We start from the raw sequence: 18,700 nt of genomic DNA on the forward strand, positions 1-18,700 counted from the left end.
CTTAGGCGAGCACCGGCCTGCAGCTAAGCCCCCGAGTGGGAGGTTTGCTCACACTCGGTAGGATTTTTAAACACTTAGGCAAGCACTGGGCTGCAGCTAAGCCTCCGAGTGGGAGGTTTGCTCTCACTTGGTAGGATTTTTAAACACTTAGGCGAGCACTGGGCTGCAGCTAAGCCCCCGAGTGGGAGGTTTGCTCTCACTTGGTAGGATTTTTAAACACTTAGGCGAGCACTGGGCTGCAGCTAAGCCCCCGAGTGGGAGGTTTGTTCTCACTCAGTAGGATTTTTTCAAACTTAGGCGGAATGGATTCGCAGCTAAGTCACCCACTGGGGGATTTCGTATGCAAACAAAAGTGACAACAATTATTGGAACACTCTTGTCTTTGGTAAAAATAAACTGCAGAAATTTTTTCTTATTACATCTCGTCCAAGGGAGAACTCAAGTGTAAAAGGGGCGGAGCAGTTCCGCATTCCAAGCTCGTGGCTCGTCGATCTGGCGATCAACATTGTAGAGGTGATACACTCCATTGTGGAGGACTTTGGTGATGATGAAGGGGCCTTCCCAAGTAGGAGCAAGTTTGTGTGGTTTCTGTTGATCCACTCGGAGGACCAAATCTCCTTCCTGGAAGGCTCGGCTCTTCACATTTCTGGCATGGAATCGACGCAAGTCTTGCTGATAGATGGTCGATCTGATCATAGCCATTTCCCTCTCCTCCTCTAGGAGGTTGACTGCGTCTTTCCGGGCTTGTTCTGCTTCATCTTCGGTATAAAGTTCGACTCGGGGTGCGTTGTGAAGAAGATCGCTTGGCAGAACCGCTTCGGCTCCATAAACCAGAAAGAATGGAGTTCTTCCAGTCGACCGGTTCGGGGTGGTCCTTAATCCCCACAGAACTGACGGAAGCTCGTCGACCCAAGCACCTGCCGCGTGCTTGAGATCACGCATCAGTCGAGGCTTTAGTCCTTTGAGAATCAGACCATTTGCTCTCTCGGCTTGCCCATTCGACTGGGGATGGGCGACCGATGCGTAGTCGACTCGCGTGCCTTGAGAGGCGCAAAAAGCTCTGAACTTGTCCGAATCAAAGTTTGACCCATTGTCAGTGATGATGCTATGCGGGACTCCATATCTGAACGTTAGCCCTCTGACGAAGCTGATAGCAGTGCAAGCATCAAGATTCTTGACGGGCTTAGCTTCAATCCATTTGGTAAACTTGTCGACTGCTACAAGCACATGAGTGAAACCGCTCCTGCCTGTTCTCAGTGGACCAACCATGTCCAGTCCCTAGACAGCAAAGGGCCAGACGAGTGGAATGGTCTTCAGGGCTGATGCAGGCTTGTGTGATATGTTGGAGTAGAACTGGCAGCCTCCACACTTGTCGACTATCTCTTTTGCCATCTCATTTGCTCTTGGCCAGTAAAATCCCGCTCAGTATGCTTTAGCCACAATGGTCCGAGAGGATGCATGGTGACCATAGGTCCCCGAGTGGATACCATCAAGGATTATCTGACCCTCTTCTGGTGTTATGCACTTCTTACCGATTCCAGTCGCGCTTTCCCTATACAACTGTCCTTTAATGACTGTGAAAGCTTTAGATCGACGGACGATCTGTCGAGCCTCTTCTTCGTCCTCTGGAAGTTCTTTCCTCAAGATATATGCGATGTATGGTATCGTCCAGTCGGGAGTGATTGCCAAGACCTCCATGACTAGGTCGACCACAGCAGGAACTTCGACTTCAGTCGGATCTGTGGCACTTTTCGGTTGCGGGGCTTCTTCTGTGAAAGGATCCTCCTGGACTGACGGCGAGCGGATGTGCTCCAAAAACACATTGCTGGGAATGGCTTCTCTCTTGGAGCCTATCTTTGCCAGATCATCAGCTGCTTGATTCTTCAGTCGGGGGATGTGATGAAGCTCTAGCCCCTCGAATTTCTTTTCTAGCTTTCTTACTGCGTTGCAGTAGCCAGTCATAGCTGGGCTTCTGACGTCCCACTCCTTCATCACCTGATTAACCACCAAATCTGAGTCACCATAGACCATGAGGCGCCGGACACCGAGTGAAATGGCCATGCGCAACCCATATAAGAGTGCTTCATATTCTGCTTCATTATTGGAGGAATAGAAGTGGATCTGGAGAACATATCTGAGCTTATCTCCTCGGGGGGAGACCAAGACTACCCCAGCACCGGAACCATTCAGCATCTTAGATCCATCGAAGAACATGGTCCAGTGCTCCGAGTGAACTTGAGTCGGAAGCTGCTGTTCAATCCACTCGGCGACGAAATCTGCAATTGCTTGGGACTTGATAGCCTTCTTTGCTTCAAACTTGATATCTAGGGGAAGGAGTTCAATCTCCCACTTCGCCACTCGACCAGTTGCATCTCTGTTGTGCAAAATCTCTAAAAGTGGAGCGTCGCTGACGACTGTAATGGAATGGTCAGAGAAGTAGTGTGCAACGGACCTGTGGTCACCATGCGTCCTCTCTGACCATTGTGGCTAAAGCATACCGAGCGGGATATCATCAAGGATTATCTGACCCTCTTCTGGTGTTATGCACTTCTGACCGATTCCAGTCGCGCTTTCCCTATACAACTGTCCTTTAATGACTGTGAAAGCTTTAGATCGACGGACGATCTGTCGAGCCTCTTCTTTGTCCTTTGGAAGTTCTTTCCTCAAGATATATGTGATGTATGGTATCGTCCAGTCGGGAGTGATTGCCAAGACCTCCATGACTAGGTCGACCACAGCAGGAACTTCGACTTCAGTCAGATCTATGGCACTTTTCGGTTGCGGGGCTTCTTCTGTGAAAGGATCCTCCTGGACTGACGGCGAGCGGATGTGCTCCAAAAACACATTGCTGGGAATGGCTTCTCTCTTGGAGCCTATCTTTGCCAGATCATCAGCTGCTTGATTCTTCAGTCGGGGGATGTGATGAAGCTCTAGCCCCTCGAATTTCTTTTCTAGCTTTCTTACTGCGTTGCAGTAGCCAGTCATAGCTGGGCTTCTGACGTCCCACTCCTTCATCACCTGATTAACCACCAAATCTGAGTCGCCATAGACCATGAGGCGCCGGACGCCGAGTGAAATGGCCATGCACAACCCATACAAGAGTGCTTCATATTCTGCTTCATTATTGGAGGAATCGAAGTGGATCTGGAGAACATATCTGAGCTTATCTCCTCGGGGGGAGACCAAGACTACCCCAGCACCGGAACCATTCAACATCTTAGATCCATCGAAGAACATGGTCCAGTGCTCCGAGTGAACTTGAGTCGGAAGCTGCTGTTCAATCCACTCGGCGACGAAATCTGCAATTGCTTGGGACTTGATAGCCTTCTTTGCTTCAAACTTGATATCTAGGGGAAGGAGTTCAATCGCCCACTTCGCCACTCGACCAGTTGCATCTCTGTTGTGCAAAATCTCTGATAGTGGAGCGTCACTGACGACTGTAATGGAATGGTTAGAGAAGTAGTGTGCAACCTTCTTTGTGGTCATGTAAATCCCATATACAAGCTTCTGGTAATGGGGATATCTTTGCTTCGAAGGAGTCAAAACTTCAGACACATAATATACTGGGCGCTGAACTCTGAAGGCCTTTCCTTCTTCTTCCCGCTCGACCGTAAGTACTGTACTGACAACTTGTCCCGTGGCCGCAATGTAAAGCAGCAGAGGCTCTTTACTGATTGGGGCAGCAAGCACGGGCTGGGTGGAGAGCAGAGCTTTGAGCTCTGCAAACGCTGCATCAGCTTCTGGAGTCCACTCGAACTTGTCAGACTTCTTCATCAGTCGGTAAAGAGGCAACGCCTTTTCACCGAGACGAGAAATGAATCGACTTAGAGCGGCCAGGCAGCCTGTAAGATTTTGGACATCATGCACGCGTACAGGATGCTTCATCCGGAGTATGGTGCCAACTTTCTCGGGATTGGCGTCGATTCCTCGTTCGGAAACGAGAAAATCGAGTAACTTTCCACCCGGAACTCCGAATGTGCACTTTGATGGATTGAGCTTGATATCATATCTCCTGAGGTTAGCAAAGGTTTCGGCAAGGTCAGTCAGTAGGTCGGAACCTTTCCGCAACTTAACCACAATATCATCCATGTATGCCTCTATGTTCCGACTGATCTGAGTGAGCAAACACTTCTGAATCATCCTCATGAATGTGGCTCCAGCAGTCTTGAGGCCGAAGGGCATGGTGACATAACAGAAGCACCCGAATGGGGTGATGAAAGCCGTTTTGATCTCGTCGGGTCCATACAGACGGATCTGATGGTACTCTGAATAAGCATCTAGAAAAGACAAACGCTCACACCCCGCGGTCGAGTCGACTACCTGGTCGATGCGGGGGAGAGGGAAATGATCTTTCGGGCAGGCCCGATTGATATGTTTAAAGTCAATGCACATGTGAAGTGACTTGTCCTTCTTGGGGACCATGACAACATTGGCGAGCCAATCGGAGTGGTAAATCTCTCGGATGCACTCCGCCGCTAAGAGCCGAGCCACCTCCTCGCCAATAGCTTTCCTCTTCTGGACGGCGGACCGTCGAAGATGTTCTTTCACAGGCTTGAACTTCGGGTCGACTTGTAGACGGTGCTCAGCCAGCCCCCTGGGAACTCCAGGCATGTCAGAAGGCTTCCATGCGAAGATGTCCCAGTTCAGAGCCTTTCTGAAAACACTCTTCTGCCTTCTTCCAATTGCCTGTAACAGTGATCACACCTTTGGGACCAGGCATCTTCAATTTGAGATACACATAACATGGTCGAGCCATGAAGCGTGCGTAAGCGGGCCTGCCCAAAATGGCATGATAAGCACTTTGGAAGTCCACAACCTCGTATGTCAACTTTTCCTTGCGGTAATTCTTGGAATCACCGAAAACCACATCAAGAGTGATCTGGCCGAGTGATTCGGCTTTCTTCCCAGGAATGACTCCGTGGAAGCTCATGTTACTGGTACTGAGCCTGGACATCAGAATGACCATTCCTTTCAATGTTTCAGCATACAATATGTTCAGGCCACTGCCACCATCCATCAGGACTTTGGTCAGTCGAGTGCCTTCGATAACTGGGTCGACCACCAAAGCTTGCCTCCCAGGGGTGGCAATGTGCGTAGGGTGATCAGACTGGTCGAATGTGATGGCAGTCTGAGACCACTTCAGATAACTGGGTGTTGCCGGAGCAACCATATTCACCTCACAATTAATGACTTTCAGTCGACTTTTGCTTTCGACATCAGCAAAAATCATCAGGGTGGAATTGATTTGGGGGTATCCATCGTCACTATCTTCCTTGTCCTCAACTCTGTCTGACTCTTTTTCCTTATCTTTGGACTGTTTGCCCTGAAACTGCTGGATCAGGAGGCCGCACTGTCGAGTGGTATGCTTTGGGTAAATAAAATTACCCTCTTCATCTTTCTTGGTGTGGATGTGACATGGAAGGTCCAAAACATCATTTCCATCTTGATCCTTGACTTTCTTGGGCTTCCAGGGGCCTTTGGGTTTTCCCTTGAAATTTCCCTGGGCTACGGCTAGGGCCTCCCCAGGGGCGGCTGGCTCGGCCTTCCGCTTCTGTTTCCGACTGAAGTTTCCTCCGGTTTCTTGGGCGACTGCCTTGTGTTTGCCACTTCGGAGTCGATATTCGTCTTCACCATTAGCGTATTTGGTGGCAATCTCCATCATCAGGTTTAGAGACATCTCTCCAATTCGACCGAACTTCAGATTCAATTCTCTGTATTTAACGCCTTCTTTAAAGGCACAAACTGCTTGATGGTCAGGCACATTCTCAACTGTGTGATGCAACGTGATCCACCTCTGGATGTAATCCCTCAGAGTTTCATTCGGTTTCTGTACGCAAGAATGCAATTCTGTAAGGCCCGCGGGTCGCTTGCATGTTCCCTCAAAGGTTGTGACAAACACTCGGGAGAGGTCCTCCCAAGTGTAGATGCTGCTGGGTGCCAACTGATTTAGCCACGCTCTGGCTGAGCCCTCTAACATGAGAGGCAAATGCTTCATGGCCACCTCAACATTGCCACCGCCAATCTATATAGCCACTCGGTAATCTTCGAGCCAAGTGTCATGCTTAGACTCACCGGTGAACTTGCTGACTCCAGTCGCCAACCTGAAGTTGGGAGGAATCACTGTGGCTCTGATGGCTCGACTGAAACACTCTGGCCCCGAAACATGTACTCTGCTGCTGGCAGGCGCATCTCTGTTGTGGCCTTCCCGATGAGCTCTGTTCCTGTCAACCAAACCTTGAACGAGGATAGATCTCGCGTCAAAGCCTGGGTCCCTGGGGTCGACTGGAATCCTCTGCCCAACACTATGAGGGCGCCTGTCATCTCGATGTCGAGGCGCATATGACCCACTCCTCGGGGGAGGGGTTGGCACTCGACGTCGATCATCACGACCGGATCGGTGATCATACTGCTCATTCCTCCTATATTGATCATGCCGGTCACCACGCCCCTCATGCCTCGGGGGCGATCTCGGGATGTGAGCTGACTGGACTGTATCTGCTGCAACGGATCGACTGTGGATCCTATTCCGCGACTGAGAAACAGCGGAATTCTGGTTTCCCTCCGCCCGGAGGAACGCTCTGATCTGCAACAAGCCCCTGCCAGCCTCCGACTGGGAGGGCTGAATCGATTCTGCTATACGGGCCGCGGCAGCCAAATTCTGAACTAGGGTTCAGTATACCTGCGTTGGCGGGAAGAGCTGACGTCGACTAGACTCGGGAGCCCGCTGACGCGCTTGCTCGTCGAGTGCTCGCTGGAGATTCTCCAGTCGAGTGCGCTCGGCCAAGTTAGCCAAGCGCGCGTCCTCCAAGGCCCGGGCCTCGGGGGTCTCTCCGACGATAGGAGTGTGGAGTGCGTCCATATTCCGGCGGCGAAGCTCCTCTCGCTGTAATGACGTGAGAGGTTCGGGGAGATACTCATCGTGGGGATGCGACGGGTCGCCCCCACCCGCGCCTCCATCAGCGCGAGGGAAACCGGGAGGACTGTGCGTTCCATCGACCGCCAGAACCTCAGCCGCTGGGTCGCTGCTGTCGCACTCGGATGCGGTCTCCGTGGAGCCAGACGACAGGTCGAACAGGCCGCAGAGGGATTCGTCGGGCTCGATTGCTGCGACTTGTGGGGCGGCCGATTGGCGAGCCACGGCATGCCTCACCCACCTCTGAAGTCTCGACCGACTGGAGCGCTTGCACCGGTGGGAGACAGAGCGGGGAGACGACACGGGGGCCGACCGATACTGGGTCGACGGCTGCCGCAGGAGGACGCCACGAACGCATGCGCGAAAGTGCGTCGCACCGCGGATGGGGAGCGCGTCGACGTCGAGTGGTGCCTCCTGAAGCCAGGCGGAGTCGTCGGCGATGAACGTGAGCGCGCCGAGGCGGATCTGGCGGCCCTCCACCAAAACTCCGCATGAAACCATGATCAAAGGGATCAGAAAAATCGCAACTTCTCCAATCAGGCGCTAAGATTCCTGCCCCACGGTGGGCGCCAACTGTCGTGGTTCTAACTCTGACAGTGATGTAGGGGGGTGTGTATGGAGAGGCTAGATCTCAGCTATTGGGAAGTTGTAAACACACAAGGATTACGAGTTCAGGCCCTTCTCGAAGGAAGTAACAGCCCTATGTCTCGGTGCCCGGAGGCGGTCGATTGGATTACGTGTGTATGAATAACAGGGGTGCGAACCCTTCATACTGAGGAGGGGGGTGGCTTATATAGAGTTCGCCGGCCCCCTCCTGCCCTCAGTAATGCAGGGTTTAAGGTACATTTAAGGTCAGGCGTTACTGGTAACGTCCCTAATAAAGTGTTATAATGACCATAAAGACTACTTAACAGCTGACCGTTTGCCTACGGAGCGACTATAGGTCTCCTGGCAGTCGAGTGGTTGGCTTCATGGTCGAGTGATAGCTTCTTGGTCGAGTGTCTTGAACCCGTCGAGTGGGATACCTTCAAGTCGATTGAAAGGTGACTTCTTCTAGGGATGTCCTAGGGTAGGGCTCTTTGGACAGGTCCGTGCCCCTACCCTAGATACATGGCTTCATCAGGCGCCGCCCCCTCCCTAGTCCAATTCGGACTTGCCATGGGGGGCGTGCAGCTAACCCTTGAGGCCCTTCTCTCCTTTCCCATATGGCCCATTAAGGCCCACTACTTCCCCCGGTGAATTCCCATAACTCTCCGGTACTTTGAAAAATACCCGAATCACTCGGAACCTTTTCAATGTTCGAATATAGCCTTCCAATATATGGATATTTACGTCTCGACCATTTCGAGACTCCTCGTCATATCCGTGATCTCATCCGGGACTCCAAACAACCTTCGGTACATCAAATCACATAACTCATAGTACAAATCGTCATCAAACATTAAGCGTGCGGACACCACGGGTTTGAGAACTATGTAGACATGACCGAGACACATCTCCGGTCAATAACCAATAGCGGAAACTGGATGCTCATATTGGCTCCTACATATTCTACGAACATCTTTATCGGTCAAATCACATAACAACATATGTTGTTCCCTTTGTCATCGGTATATTACTTGGCCAGTTTCGATCGTCGGTATCATCATACCTAGTTCAATCTCGTTACTGGCAAGTCTCTTTACTCATTCCGTAATGCAACATCTCGCAACTAACTCATTAGTCACATTGCTTGCAAGGCTTATAGTGATGTGCATCACCAAGAGGGCCCAGAGATACCTCTCCGACAGTCGGAGTGACAAATCCTAATCTCGATCTATGCCAACTCAACAAACACCATCGGAGACACCTGTAGAGCATCTTTATAATCACACAGCTACATTGTGATGTTTGATAGCACACAAGGTGTTCCTCCGGTATTCAGGAGTTGCATAATCTCATAGTCAGAGGAACATGTATAAGTCATGATGAAAGCAATAGCAATACAACTAAACGATCATTTATGCTAAGCTAACGGATGGGTCTTGTCCATCACATCATTATCTAATGATGTGACCCCGTTCATCAAATGACAACACATGTCTATGGTCAGGAAACTTAACCATCTTTGATTAATGAGCTAGTCAAGTAGAGGCATACTAGGGACACTCTGTTTTGTCTATGTATTCACACATGTACTAAGTTTCCGGTTAATACAATTCTAGCATGAATAATAAACATTTATCATGATATAAGGAAATATAAATAACAACTTTATTATTACCTCTAGGGCATATTTCCTTCAGTCTCCCACTTGCACTAGAGTCAATAATCTAGTTCACATCGCCATGTGATTTAACACCAATAGTTCACATCTTTATGTGATTAGTTCACATCTCCATGTGACTAATACCCAAAGGGTTTACTAAAGTCAATAATCTAGTTCAAATCGCTATGTGATTAACAACCAAAGAGTGATCATGTTTTGCATGTGAGAGAAGTTTAGTCAAGGGTCTGCAACATTCAGAGCCGTATGTATTTTGCAAATTTTCTATGTCTACAATACTCTGCACGGAGCTACTGTAGCTAATCGTTCCCACTTTCAATATGTATCTAGATCGAGACTTAGAGTCATCCAGATCGGTGTAAAAGCTTGCATCGGCGTAACTCTCTATGATGAACACTTTATCACCTCCATAACCGAGAAATATCTCCTTAGTCTTCTAAGGATAATTTTGACCGCTGTCAAGTGATCCACTCCTGGATCAATATCGTAACCCCTTGCCAAACTCATGGCAAAGTACACAATAGGTTTGGTACACAGCATAGCATACTTTATAGAACCTATGGCTGAGGCATAGGGAATGACTTTCATTCTCTTTCTATTTTCTGCCGTGGTCATGTTTTGAGTCTTACTCAACTTTACACCTTGCAGTACAGGCAAGAACTCCTTCTTTGACTGTTCCATTTTGAACTACTTCAATAAACTTGTCAAGGTATGTAATCATTGAAAAATCTTTATCAAGCGTCTTGATCTATTTCTATAGATCTTGCTTCCCAATAGTAAGCAGCTTCACCGAGGTCTTTCTTTAAAATACTCATTTCAAACACTCCTTTATGCTTTCTAGAAAATATACTTGTCAGAAAGGCTGTAGTGCTCCCATTCACTTTCTTGTAAATACAGTCTTCACCGTAAGTCTGTATAAAACTATATGCTTTGATCAACTTATCAAAGCGTATATTCCAACTCCGAGATGCTTGCACCAGTCCATAGATGGATTGCTGGCGCTTGCACATTTTGTTAGCACCTTTAGGATTCACAAAACCTTATGGTTGCATCATATACAACTCTTCTTTAAGAAATCAATTAAGGAATGTAGTTTTGATATCCATTTGCCAGATTTCATATAATGTGGCAATTTGCTAACATGATTCGGACAAACTTAAGCATCGCTATGAATGAGAAAATCTCATCGTAGTCAACACCTTGAACTTGTCAAAAATGGTTTTTCGACAATTCGAGCTTTGTAGATAGTAACACTACTATCAGCGTCCGTTTTCCTCTTGAAGATCCATTTATTATCTATGGCTTGCCGATCATTGGGCAAGTCCACCAAAGTCCATACTTTGTTCTCATACATGGATCCCATCTCAGATTTCATGGCCTCAAGCCATTTTGCGGAATCTGGGCTCATCATCGCTTCCTCATAGTTTGTAATTTCATCATGTCTAGTAACATGACTTCCAGTACAGGATTACTGTGCCACTCTGGTGCGGATCGTGCTCTGGTTGACCTACGAAGTTCTGTAGTAACTTGATCCGAAGTTTCATGATCATCATCATTAACTTCCTCTCTAGTTGGTGTCGGCATCATAGGAACAGATTTCTCTGATGAACTACTTTCCAATTCGAGAGAAGATACCGTTACCTCATCAAGTTCTACTTTCCTCCTACTCACTTTTTTCGAGAGAAACTCCTTCTCTAGAAAGGATCCACTCTTAGCAACAAAGATCTTGCCTTCGGATCTGTGATAGAAGGTGTACCCAACAGTTTCTTTTGGGTATCCTATGAAGAAGCACTTCTACGATTTGGGTTTGAGCTTATCAGGTTGAATTTTTTTCACATAATCATCACAACCCCAAACTTTAAGAAACGACAGCTTAGGTTTCTTGCTAAACCATAGTTCATACGGTGTCGTATCAATGGATTTTATACGGTGCCCTATTTAACGTGAATGCAGTTGTCTCTAATCCATAACCCCAAAACGATAGTGGTAATTCGGTAAGAGACATCATTGATTGCACCATATCTAATAAAGTATGGTTATGACATTCGGACACATCATTACATTGTGGTGTTCCAGGTGGCGTGAGTTGTGAAACTATTCCACATTGTTTCAGATGAAGACCAAACTCGTAACTCAAATATTTGTTTTTGCAATCAGATCGTAGAAACTTTATTTTCTTGTTACGATGATTTTCCACTTCACTCTGAAATTCTTTGAACTTTTCAAATGTTTCAGACTTTTTTTCATCAAGTAGATATACCCATATATGCTCAAATCATCTATGAAGGTCAGAAAATAACGATACCCGCCGCGAGCCTCAACACTCATTGGACCGCACACATTAGTATGTATTATTTCCAACAAGTCTGTTGCTCGCTCCATTGTTCCAAAGAACGGAGTCTTAGTCATCTTGCCCATGAGGCATGGTTCGCAAGCATGAAGTGATTCATAATCAAGTGATTCCAAAAGTCCATCAGCATGGAGTTTCTTCATGCGCTTTACACCAATATGACCTAAACGGCAGTGCCACATATAAGTTGCACTATCATTATTAACTTTGCATCTTTTGGCTTCAATATTATGAATATGTGTATCACTACGATCGAGATTCAATAAACCATTTATATTGAGTGTATGACCATAGAAGGTTTTATTCATGTAAATAGAAGAACAATTATTCTTTGACATAAATGAATAATCATATTGCAATAAACATGATCCAATCATATTTATGCTCAACGCAAACACCAAATAACATTTATTTTAGGTTCCACACTAATCCCGAAGGTAAAGGGAGTGTGCGATGGTGATCTTATCAACCTTGGAATCACTTCCAACTCACATCATCACCTCACCCTTAACTAGTCTCTGTTTATTTTGCAACTCCCGTTTCGAGTTACTACTCTTAGCAACCGAACCGGTATCAAATACTGAGGGGTTGCTATAAACACTAGTAAAGTACACATCAATAACTTTTATATCAAATATACCTTTGTTCACTTTGCCATCCTTCTTATCCGCCAAGTATCTAGGGTAGTTCCACTTCCAGTGACCATTTCCTTTCCAGTAGAAGCACTCAGTTTCAGGCTTGGGTCTAGCTTTGGGCTTCTTCATGGGAGTGGTAACTTGCTTGCCAGTCTTATTGAAGTTCCCTTTCTTTCCCTTGCCCTTTTACTTGAAACTAGTGGTCTTGTCAACCATCAACACTTGATGCTTTTCTTGATTTCTACCTTCGCTGATTTTAGCATCACAAAGAGCTCGGGAATCATTTTTGTCATCCCTTACATATTATAGTTCATCATGAAGTTCCAGAAACTTGGCGATAGTGACTAGAGAACTCTGTCAATCACTATCTTATATGGAAGATTAACTCCCACTTGATTCAAGCGATTGTAGTACTCAGGCATTCTGAGCACATGCTCACTGGTTGAGCTATTCTCCTCCATCTTGTAGGCAAAGTACTTGTCAGAGGTCTCATACCTCTCGACACGGGCATGAGTCTGAAATACTAATTTCAACTCTTGGAACATCTTATATGCTCCGTGGTGTTCAAAATGTTTTTGAATTCCTGGTTCTAAGCCGTAAAGCATGGCGCACTAAACTATCGAGTAGCCATCATACCGAGCTTGCCAAAAGTTCATAACGTCTGCATCTGCTCCTGCAATAGGTTCGTTACCTAGCGGTGCATTAAGGACATAATTCTTCTGTGCAGCAATGAGGATAATCCTCAGATCGCGGAGCTAGTCCGCATCATTGCTACTAATATCTTTCAACATAGTTTTCTCTAGGAACATATCATAAATAAAACGGGGAAGCTATACGCGAGCAATTGATCTACAACATAGATATCCAAATACTATCAGGACAAAGTTCATGATAAATTTAAGTTCAATTAATCATATTACTTAAGAACTCCCACTTAGATAGACATCCCTCTAATCATCTAAGTGATCACGTGATCCATATCAACTAAACCATGTCCGATCATCACGTGAGATGGAGTATCTTTCAGTGGTGAACATCACTATGTTGATCATATCTACTATATGATTCACGCTCAATCTTTTGGTCTTAGTGTTCTGAGGCCATATCTGCATATGCTAGGCTCATCAAGTTTAACCCGAATATTCTGCGTGTGCAAAACTGGCTTGCACCCGTTGTATGTGAACGTAGAGCTTATCACACCTGATCATCACATGGTGTCTCGGCACGACGAACTGTCGCAATGGTGCATACTCAGGGAGAACACTTATACCTTGGAATTTTAGTAAGGGATCATCTCAATACTACCACCGTACTAAGCAAAATAGGATGCATAAAAGATAAACATCACATGCAATCAAAATATGTGACATGATATGGCCATCATCATCTTGTGCCTTTGATCTCCATCTCCAAAGTACCGTCATGATCTCCATCGTCACTGGCATGACACCGTGATCTCCATCATCTTGATCTTTATCAACATGTCATCACATGGTCATCTCGCCACTACTAGGAAAAGACCTACTAATGGCGCACCAGTTTTGCCTACTAATGACGCATCACTGGTGCGCCATTACTGGCACGCCACTAGTAATTTTTACTAATGGCGCACCACTGGTGCGCCATTAGTATCTGATATACTAATGGCGCACCACCAAGTGCGCCATTAGTATATAAAACCATGCGCCATTAGTGTGCCTCCCAGGGGCCATATTTAACCATGTGCTTTGGCACACTAATGACGCACTATGGATAGATGCGCCATTAGTATACTTGGCATACTAATGGCGCACTCTGTCTTGATGCGCCATTAGTATCCTTTGGCATACTAATGGCGCACTCTGTCTTGATGCTCCATTAGTATCCTTTAGCATACTAATGGCGCACCTTGTGGTGATGCACCATTAGTATGAATATTTGTTTTTTTACTTTTCTGATTTTTGCACAGGTTACAAAATATATTATTTGATAGAATATAGACAGTAGCACACAGCAACAACAGATTCATCGAATACAATAGAAGATTAGTCTCCGAATACAATTCATCATATTAGTCTCCGAATTCAAAAGACCGAACAAAGATAAAACATTACAAGTCCCGAGACCGCGAGTATCGAGTTTGTCTTCACATTACAAGTCGATATCAATCATCTAAACTACCATCACATAGAAGAGAGCTGCGGTCATCACGATGAGCATCATCACGATCAAAATGGTCTTCATCCGGTTTCTCCAACGCTCCCTCCACTCTCCCGCTAGATAGCGGGCGTATCTAGATTCGGCCTCCGCCCTAGTGGTGTACCCTTTGTAACTGTTACCGCTGAAACAGTGAACCTGTCTCCGACACTCCTCCCAGTCGTCGTAGACTCCGGGAACCTTACCCTTGTACACGACATACGACGACATCTCTATGCACAAGCCAAACAACAGACAATACATACATAAGCAATATATAAGTATGCAACAAAAGGATCGGAAGAGAAAAGCAGACATTAATAGCACGATTCATGGTCCTACTAATAAATAGCATCGATTACATCTAAGTTGAACGACTGTCCAAACCAAAGAGACATACAATTCATTAAAGTTTAATTACAACATGAGCCAACCAATGTTTCAGAACTACACATCACTACTTTCGACTCGACTCATGGACAGGAGCGTGGATGAAGCCGCCGTCTGTCATGATGGTCATGAAATCGCGGGCGTTGTCAGCCTGCATTTGTAGCATTCCGTCTATCTCAATGTTGGACAGTTGATATCTGAGGAAGAACTGCCCCGAGGTATGAAGGACATCTTGATGGATGATGTCCGCAAACTCCGACTGGATGCAAAAGAATTCTTGTCTGATGTCCACGTCTTGGATTGCCGACAAGCTCACGGCCCAATCTTTGAGATTATTTGGTAGCAGAAGGTGATATGGTCCCTTACGATCGCCCGCATGTGATGGAGGGCGTAGTAGGCATCCTTCTGACCGCCAGGCGGCTGCTTGATGCAGCAGAACATCGTATTGTGGGCGAACACGTGCTTGCCGTACTTATGAACTGCCCTGATGAAGGTGCCTCCAGATTTGGCGTAGCCAGGGAGAACATCATCAAGAACTTTCTTGATATTTTTGTAGTCTATCTTGGAGTTACGGTTCGGGTCGAAATACATGGCCATGGAATATTTCGGGCTTAAGAGGATGAGTGTGCAATGTGTGTCACTGCACAGAACATGGAATGTTAGAAAAAAAAGAACGATCGAAATCTAAGAAATCACATGTTACGGGGCGGTTAAGGGATGACTTACTCGGGAAAGTAAGCCACAAGGAAGTTATCCTTATCTGGGTTTGCCAGAATGACGTCTTCAAGGTGTGAACTCGTGACTTGGCGGTCCCCAGCGCTGCTCAAGAGCTTGGCACACATGTAGAAGGGGTCGACGATCACGATGTCCGGGGTCTTGTCTCTAATGATCCGCATCTCCATACTCAGCGAAAACAGCCGAACGAAGGTGTAGTGCAGCGGATGAAGGTTGAACATAGCAAAGATGTCATCAAACCGCAGGACGATCGTACCCCCGATGGCGCCATCCACAAAGCCCTTGCCCTCCGGCACCTTGGCCACGAAAACCGGGTATGCCACATAATTCTCTCTGAGACGCCGCTTCTCCAAAGAAAGAACACTGCCGTGCAGACTCCACATAGCACCGGTTGCAGCATTGAGCATATTTGTCGGTAGCATCGCCCTACCCGCCACATGCACCCTCCTCGAGATATCCTTAGGTGAAGGTGGCCCATCCTGAGCACGGATCGTACTCGGTGCCGGCTGGCTCGCACCGGCGCCATTTTTTGTCGGCCGTTTCCGGCCCTTCTTTTTGATCTGCTGTAATGGGACCGAGTTCTGCTCACAGACCGCCTTCTTGAGTGTGTTGGGGCTGATAATATTTGGCACCTTCGCTATCTGAGGCTCGGTGAAGGCGGAAACTGGAGGCGTCTCCTGAGAACTGAATGCCAGACGACGCCTGTTGCAATTGGGTTTCTCCGCCGTACCAGCTAGATCGCGGTCATCTTGTTTGGGTTCTTGAGAAGGAGGCCCGCAGAACTCGTCACCGTACCCATGTTCGGCAAAGTACTCATCGACGTTGGTAAATGTACCATTGTCATTGTCATCGTCGTCCGGATCCTTTGCCATATGCATGTCCGGATCCTGTGCCATAGGGATGTCCGGCATGTCCGATAGCGTTGCGGCATTCTTGCCATGGCTTGGCGCCGGCATGACTGGCGGTCTTGTCTGTGGGGTGGTGTCCCCCGCCCCCAAACGAATCTGGCTCTTCGGCCAAAGCAGGGGCCAGCTTACGCAGGCGCTGAGGGTCATCTCATCTTCTTCGTCGGCCCCAGCGGGTTGAATCGGAGGTAACAGCTCGTCGCAGCCTGGCAGCACCCGAACCACTTCAACCCTATACATTGTGGGTGGCATCGGATTACCGTGGAACACGGGGTTGCCCGATTGAACGATTCTGCCCTTGGCGACATTGACCAACTCGCCGCCCACGAAGTGCAGGAGAGTGCAAGGAACGTCGGCGGCGCCCTGCAAAAACATGTAGGGTGTCAGGGATGCCCAGTCAAAGGCAAGGAGATGAAGTCCTCGGCCGAGAGGCTTAGTTACCGTGATGCCGTCGAGCTTGGCTAATGTCGAGGCACCGCCAACGGCGGGGTTCTCGATGCCTAGATAATTTGTGCAGTAGGAGATGCACTCTTCGGTCAGAAAGCCCCTGGCTATACTTCCCTCTGGACGTGACATGTTGCAAATGTATCCTTTGATGACACCATTCATCCTTTCGAACGGCATCATGCTGTGCAGGAACGTTGGCCCGAGTTGGATGATATCCTCGACGATATGGACCAGCAGATGCACCATAACATCGAAGAATGCGGGCGGGAAGTACATCTCAAGCTCGCATAGTATCACCATGATCTCTTCCTGTAGCCTTCTGAGTTGCCTCACGCCAATCGACTTCCGAGAGATGACGTCGAAAAAGTTGCATAGGCCGAATAGCGTTTCACGGACGTGCGCGTCCATGATCCCACAGATTGCAACTGGAAGTATCTGCGTCATCAGCACGTGACAGTCGTGAGACTTCATCCCGCTGAACTTCTGCTTCGCTGGGTCTAGGTATGTGCTTATCTTCCCCGCATAACCGTAAGGAAGTTTTACTCCTAGGAGGCAGGTGAAAAACTCCTCGATCTCCTCCTGACTTAGAGTGAAGCATGCGGGAGGGTAGTCATTTCCGGTCTTCTTGGCCTTTTTGCCTTTGCGATGACTTTCTGTGTCCTGCTTCGCCTCATCATCATCATCATCATCATCATCATCATCATTAGCGTGAAGCTCCTGCCCGATGCCCATTGATTTCAAGTCTGCCCTTGCTTTCGGCCCATCTTTGGTCCTCTCTGGCATGTTGAGCAGGGTACCAAGCAGACTCTCGCACACGTTCTTCGTGATATGCATGACATCAAGGCTGTGAGGCACACGGTGGATCTTCCAGTACGGCAAGTCCCGGAAAACAGACCTCGTTTTCCATACCTTCAGCAGCAGCTCTGGCGCCTTTCGCTTCTTTCTCGGCTCTGGCGCCTTTTGCTTCTTTCCCGACAGTGGGCAGTCTTTCCAATTTTTCAACAGCTCGTCTATTTCCTCGCCGCTCCTCGTACACGGGCGTTTTTGGGGTTCGGTTTCACCATCGAACAGATCCTTGCGTTTCCTCCATGGGTCATCGTCGCGAAGCCACCTTCGATGTCCCATGAACACGGTTTTCAAAGACCCGGGATCTCTATCTAGCTGGCGATACGTTGTGTCATCCATGCACCTTACGCATCCAAAAAATCCGTGGACTACCTGCCCCGCGAGATATCCGTAACCGAGATAGTCGTGCATCGTTGTGAGCAGTGCGGATCTCATAGGGAAATATTCTTTCTCTGCGGCGTCCCACGTATTGGCTGGCGTTTTCCACAGCGTGTCTAGCTCCTCCTTCAGCAGCCCCAGATACAGATTGAAGTCGTTCCCTGGTTGTTTCGGCCCTTCAATTAGCATACTCATGTGAATGTACTTCCTCTTCATGCACAACCAATGGGGAAGGTTGTACATCCACACAAACACAGTCCAGGTGCTACGTGTGCTTCTCTGGCTGCCAAACGGATTGACTCCATCGGTGCTCGCGCCCAGCACGATGTTCCTTGGGTCCTTCCCAAATTCTGGGTATTCGAAGTTCAACACTTGCCACTGGCTTGCATCCTTAGGGTGACTCAGCATCTTGTCTTTTTTATTTATCTCCGGATCATTTCCGTCATCTTCCTGCTTCTTCTCCTCCCTATCCGCGTGCCAACGCAGGAGCTTTGCTACCTTAGGGTCCGCGAAATACCGCTGCAGACGAGGAGTGATCGGAAAGTACCACACCAATTTTCGAGGAGCTTTCTTCCTCTTCTTGTATCGAGTGACGCCGCACACCAGACATATGGTAGACTCCGTGTGGTCGTCCCGATAAATGATACAATTGTTCATGCA

The sequence above is a fragment of the Triticum dicoccoides genome, chromosome 3A (assembly GCF_002162155.2).
Source record: "Triticum dicoccoides isolate Atlit2015 ecotype Zavitan chromosome 3A, WEW_v2.0, whole genome shotgun sequence".
NCBI lineage: Eukaryota > Viridiplantae > Streptophyta > Magnoliopsida > Poales > Poaceae > Triticum > Triticum dicoccoides.